Below are 6,148 nucleotides of genomic sequence, written 5' to 3' on the forward strand. Positions count from 1 at the left end.
TTTTTTTTTGTTTGTTTCCTCTCATTATGTCACTACTTATGCCTCTACTTTCCCTCTATTTGTTTGGCTGAATTTGCATGTATTTCTTTGAGAGCTTTGTTCGTTTCCTCTCTTCATATGCCTCTAATAACTGGAAAAATATAGATTTGAGATAATTTTTCTGTGTTTCTGACAAATTAGCTTATTCATTGATTTTTGTGGTTGCTGGTGAAGCCATAATATCCTAATTTTTGTTGGATGTGTTATTATACAGTCCTCTAGCCATCTGCTTATCAGTATCCTTTGCTGTTTGTTCAGGGTGTCTGTACTTTAGACTGGATCCTTCTGTCTCTGGTGTCTGGAGTAGTCTTTAGGAAGATGGGAGAGATCCACTGGTTAGAGAGTGGATGTTGATGTTTCAGCTGTAGCTAAAGGCAGAATGTTGTGAGTGCAAGTTTGTAAGTCTGGTCATGTGCCTGGAAGCATGCCTGGAGCATTTCAGTGCCTAGAAAGGTGAAGGTTGATCACAGTAGGAAGTGCTGTCACTGTTTGTGAGTATAATGCATATACACAGGTGGTCTGAATACCTCAGTGGCCTGCAGGCTTGTAGTACTGTCCTTCTGATATTTAGATTTGTCGGGCTCCAGGAATTGTTTGCTTGGACTCCACTGGAAGACCCACAGAACAGGAGGGCCTTCAATGTTGAGAAAGCTGTCCCATGGATCCCTATGTTGCCCCCAGTGGGTGTGTGGGTAGGAGGGATCTTATATCTGGCTTCTAGTATATAGGGACCCTGGATCTGTGGCTCTGCATGCCCTCACTTGAAGGCACATTCACTTGCTAGCAGGCCTAATGGGAGAGCCCAGGATTTCCCCATGTTTTCTACTCTAGATGTGGGACAGCAGGGTCAAATGAGAGTATAGGAGGTCCTTCTGCTTGGTGGTGTCCACTGTTTGGCAGCAGGGCAGGAAGACCTGTGCTTGGGGCAGCATCCTCTGCCTTCTTAGCCACCAATCATGGAGGCTCCTGCTTTTGGCCAGTCTCTCCGCAGCAGCAGCCACAGACCTGGGAAGTCAGAACTGCAGTTGCTTCTGCTTTATACATTATTGTGCATGGAGGCTCCTGCTTAGGCTATCTGCTTCGTGCTGCAGCTGCAGACCTAGGGGGCCGCCAGCACAGCCTCCTGTTGCAGCCAAAAACGTGGGAGGTCCACCTCTGCTGTCTCAGTCACCAAGTTGGAGGTTCTTGCTTGGAATAACCACTGCTGCCTCTACTGAGCAGGGAGGCCTATGCTTGGGGTAAGGATAAGTGAAGGGAGGGTTGAATATTCGCCAGTCTCAGTCCCAAGAGACATCCACCTGAATCCAAAGTGTTCCAGCCCACATGTTGTCTCCTCTTGCCTATGAACCTTCAATGTAGATGCTCTGGCTTTAGCTGCCCCTCCACTCACCAATTTCAGAGTTTCAGATCCTGTGCCCCTCAGATATGGTGTGTGTTGGTCACCACTGTCTTGGACTTTTCCAGTATGATCTTTTCTAGTTCCCACCATTTGCCTGCAAATTTCGTGATTTTCTTGTTTTTAATTGTTCCAAAGTAGTCCATTGTGTAAATGTACCACAATTTCTATATCCATTTCTCAGTTGAGGGACATCTGGGTTGCTTCCAGATTCTGGCTATTACAAATAAAGCTGCTACAAACATGACTGAGCAAATGTCATTGTGTATACTTGAGCATATTTTCGATATATGCCTAAGAATAGTATAGTTGTATCTTGAGGTAGGACTATTTCTAATTTTCTGAGAAAGTGCCAGATTGATTTCCAAAGTGGCTGTACAAGTTGACATTTCCACCAGCAATGGAGAAGGGTTCTCCCTTTCTCCAAATCCTCTCCAGTACGTTGTCACTTGAGTTTTCTTTTTCAGCAATTTGTATGCTTATATAATCTTAGAATGAGAATCATATTATAATATGGGCTTTCATATGTTACTGATGGTTACAGTATTAAAACTCTCCATAAGACAATGTACAGTTTAGGTATTAAAGATACATTTCACATAATCTGTAAGAATCTTGAATTCTAAGTGTTCCTTCCAACTAAACAGTGCTTGTTTACTCACAACTTAGTGTCTCCTATCAGCATTTCACCTTCAAAATTTCAATTTAATTGCATTTTGGTATAATATTATTGTTATTTTCTACTTCACTCTTCAAAAAATAACAAACTCATGTATTCAAACATACATTCTGTAAAGATAAATAATTTTATTGCCCTTCATAAGCAGCTGTTTAACTACAACCCTCAGCTTTGACTTCCAAAACTGGATAACCAACATTGTTGCAATAATTTGGTGGCCTTAATAGAATTGTCATGGTAATGTAGGGATCTGAGAATTTTTACAAGATTTCTTATAAGGAAATAGTCCTTCTGTTTCCACATAAGCAATTGTACTAAGGAAAACAGGTCTTTTGTTTCATAATTTTTTTTTTTGGTCATAAAATAATGACTATGGTATCTATGCAAATCTATACTCTTTTCTTTTGTGTTTTTATTTATATATTTATGACATTTAAAATCATGCAGCACAGATTTTATTACTTCTATTTTGAGGTTGTATCAATTTTATATATCATAAACTTGAAGACTTTTGAGGCTGCAATTAAAAATCAAATACATGCATCAAGGGAAATTGTTTGGTGGAACTTGCTTTGCAAGCATGAGGACCTGCATTCAAATCACCAGCATGCATTTTGGGGGGAAAAATCTGTGCATGACTGCAGGGACTTGTTAGTTCATTGCTGGAGTAAGGCAGTCAGGAAGACAAGAGGCTTTTTAGCAACTGCTAACAATCCATCCTACTCACCCACCCCAACAAAAGGTAAGCTATAAGTTCAGTGGAAAGCTGTATTTCAAAAGGATAGGTAGAAAATGGTAGAGCAGCACTCCTAATAACTTTTTCTGTCCTCTGTGTACAAATATCTCATATACACTTGGATAATTCTCTTACATCTTGATTCTGGAGGAATGTAACTGAATGCTATAGTGATTAAATTTTCTCATCCATAATGTAACATTTCCTTCCTAGGTATTTAATGTGCCTTGTTTGTTGATTTAAGACAAGGTATAATACTTATGATTTGTACCTGACCCAGAGTTATATAGAAGTTAGAATTTTCTTTGTTTCAAGTAAATAGTGATAATATTTGGTTCAGTGTCTATTCCATTAAATTTTTAGTTTTTAATTGATATTACTAGTTGTAAATTTTAGTTGCTTTTCAAGGAAATCATCTAAGAAGCCTTGATGTAAACTTAATATAGGAGAGTTTATATAAGAAAATCCATAATTTGTACTGCTGTCTACATAGTTTCTATGGAGCCTGTAGGGACTAACATGCAAATGAGGAAAGTGTTTGGCCAAAAATAAATAAATAAAATAAAAATAAAAATAAAGCACTCACTCTATTTATCTCCCTCAGTCCATTGGCTAGCTCTAAATTAAGTTCACTTTGATTGTTTCATAATCTCATTGATTTTTCCAAATTTGATTATATGTTTATTAGGTAGAAAATGCTTAACCCTAATGGTTCTAGATCCTTAGTTCTTAACCTGTGGGTCAAGACTCTTTTCAACAATCCTTTCACCAGGGTCAGTTAAGACCATTGGCAAATACAGATATTTACATTAGAACTCATAACAGTAGCAAAATTACAGTTATGAAATAGCAACACAAATAAATTTGTAGCTGGGTTCACCACAACACAAGGAACTGCATTAAATGGTTAAAGCATTAGGAGGGTTGAGAAAAGCTGCTCTAGAGGCAGCATGCAGAGGTCTCCATTCTGATTCACTTACTTGGCTGCTGAGTGAGCACTGAGAATTCATTTTACTTATATGTAAAATGGGGATAGAAGGAATGCTTCTTTATAGGATTGTAAAAAGGATCATATAGAATATGTACAATACTATACTGATTAGTTTTTGATGACTTTCCACAAGCTAGAGTTATATGTGAAAATGCCTCCATGAGAATAATTGTGGGTAGTCTGCAGAACATTTTTCAATTGGATGATGTGAAAGGGCCAAGCTTTCTATGAGCAGTGTCATCCATTGCTACCTAGTCTGAAATTGTATAACAAAGCAGGATGAGCAAGCCATCTTGAGAAACAAGTAAGCAGCATTCCTCCATGGCTTCTGCTTCAGTTCCTGCCCTGATTAATGGAGGTGATTTCATTCCTTGGAGGGTGGTCATGCATTTTATATATATATACAGGCTGTGCAAGCCATGTGGAACAAATCAATAAGGAGTGTTTCTACATGATTTCTGGTTTAATTTCTGTCTAGGGTCCCACATCAAATTTATGCACTGACTTTCCTTTGTGACAGACTGTAGCCTTAGAGTTTTAAGATAAAATGAATATTTTTCTTCCCATGTTGCTTTGGGTTATGATGTTTTATCACAGTTTTAGAAACTAAGCTAAAACAAATAGTTAGACTAATATTTGCCATATATTAGTCACTCAATAATCAATAACAAACATTTTTTTCCGATGAAAATGATTAGAGAATTCCAGGTTGTTTGTCATAATTTATTTGATACAGGATCTCACTATATGCATAGCCCTGGCTGTCCTAAAATGCTCTGATTAGACAAGATTTGGTGCCGAATTCATAAAGAAATGTCTACCTGTAATTCCTAAGTGGTGGGAATTAAGGAATGTGCAGCCATGTCTGTACACGTATAATGGATTGAATAAAAACATCCCCCATACAAGCATATGATTTAGTACTTGGTTACAAATTACTGGAACTTTTGGGGAAGAATTAGGAGTTGGGATATTTTTGGAGTAGGTATGGCCTTGCTAAAGAAGGTATCTCACTGGGGTGAGAGTTCAGGTTTCAAAAGCCAATACTAGGCCAAGTTTCTCTTTTGTTCTGCTCGTGACTAGAGAATTGGATGTGAAGTCCTAGTTGTTGCTCTAGTGCTATGCCTGTCTGCTAGTCACCATGCTCCTCACTATGATGTTCATGAACCAAAACTCTGAAACTGTAAGCAGCCTCCAATTAAATGCTTCTCTGATAAGTTGTCTTGGTAATGGTATATCCTCACAGGAAAAAAACTGAATCAGGACCACGTAAATCAATTAAATAGTCCTATATCCCCCAAAGAAATAGAAGCAGTCATCAAAAGTCTCCCATCCAAAAAAAGCCCAAGACCAGATGGCTTCAGCGCAGAATTCTACCAGACCTTCAAAGAAGAGCTAACTCCAATTCTTTTCAAACTATTCCACAAAATAGAAACAGAAGGAACATTACCAAACTCATTCTATGAAGCCACAATCACCTTGGTACCTAAACCTCACAAAGACTCAACAAAGAAAGAGAATTTCAGGCCAATCTCCCTTATGAACATTGATGCAAAAATACTTAACAAAATACTTGCAAACCGAATCCAATAACACATCAAAGATATTATCCACTATGACCAAGTAGGCTTCATCCCAGGTATGCAGGGGTGGTTCAATATACGGAAATCCACCAATGTGATCCACCATATTAACAAACTGAAAGAAAAAAACCACATGATAATCTCCCTAGATGCTGAAAAAGCATTTGACAAAATCCAACATCCATTCATGTTTAAAGTACTGGAGAGATCAGGGATACAAGGCACATATCTAAACATAGTAAAGGCAATTTACAGCAAGCCTATAGCCAACATCAAACTGAATGGAGGGAAACTTAAAGCAATCCCACTGAAATCAGGGACAAGACAAGGCTGCCCACTCTCTGCATATCTCTTCAACATAGTGCTGGAAGTCCTTGCTAGAGCAATAAGACAGTTGAAGGAGATAAAGGGGATGCAGATGGGAAAGGAAGATGTCAAATTATCACTATTTGCAGATGATATGATAGTATATATGAGTGACCGCAAAAACTCTACCAGGGAACTCCTGCACCAGATAAACACCTTCAGCATAGTGGCCGGATACAAAATTAACTCAAAAAAATCAGGAGCACTCCTGTATACAAAAGACAAAAGGGCTGATAAAGAAATTAGAGAAACAACACCTTTCACAATAGCCACAAAGGACATAAAGTACCTTGGTGTAACCCTAACCAAGCAAGTCAAAGACTTGTATGAAAAAAATTTCAAGTCTCTGAAGAAAGAA

Source organism: Psammomys obesus, unplaced genomic scaffold (genome assembly GCF_907164565.1).
Source record: "Psammomys obesus unplaced genomic scaffold, mPsaObe1.curated_primary_1811, whole genome shotgun sequence".
NCBI classification, from domain to species: Eukaryota; Metazoa; Chordata; class Mammalia; order Rodentia; family Muridae; genus Psammomys; species Psammomys obesus.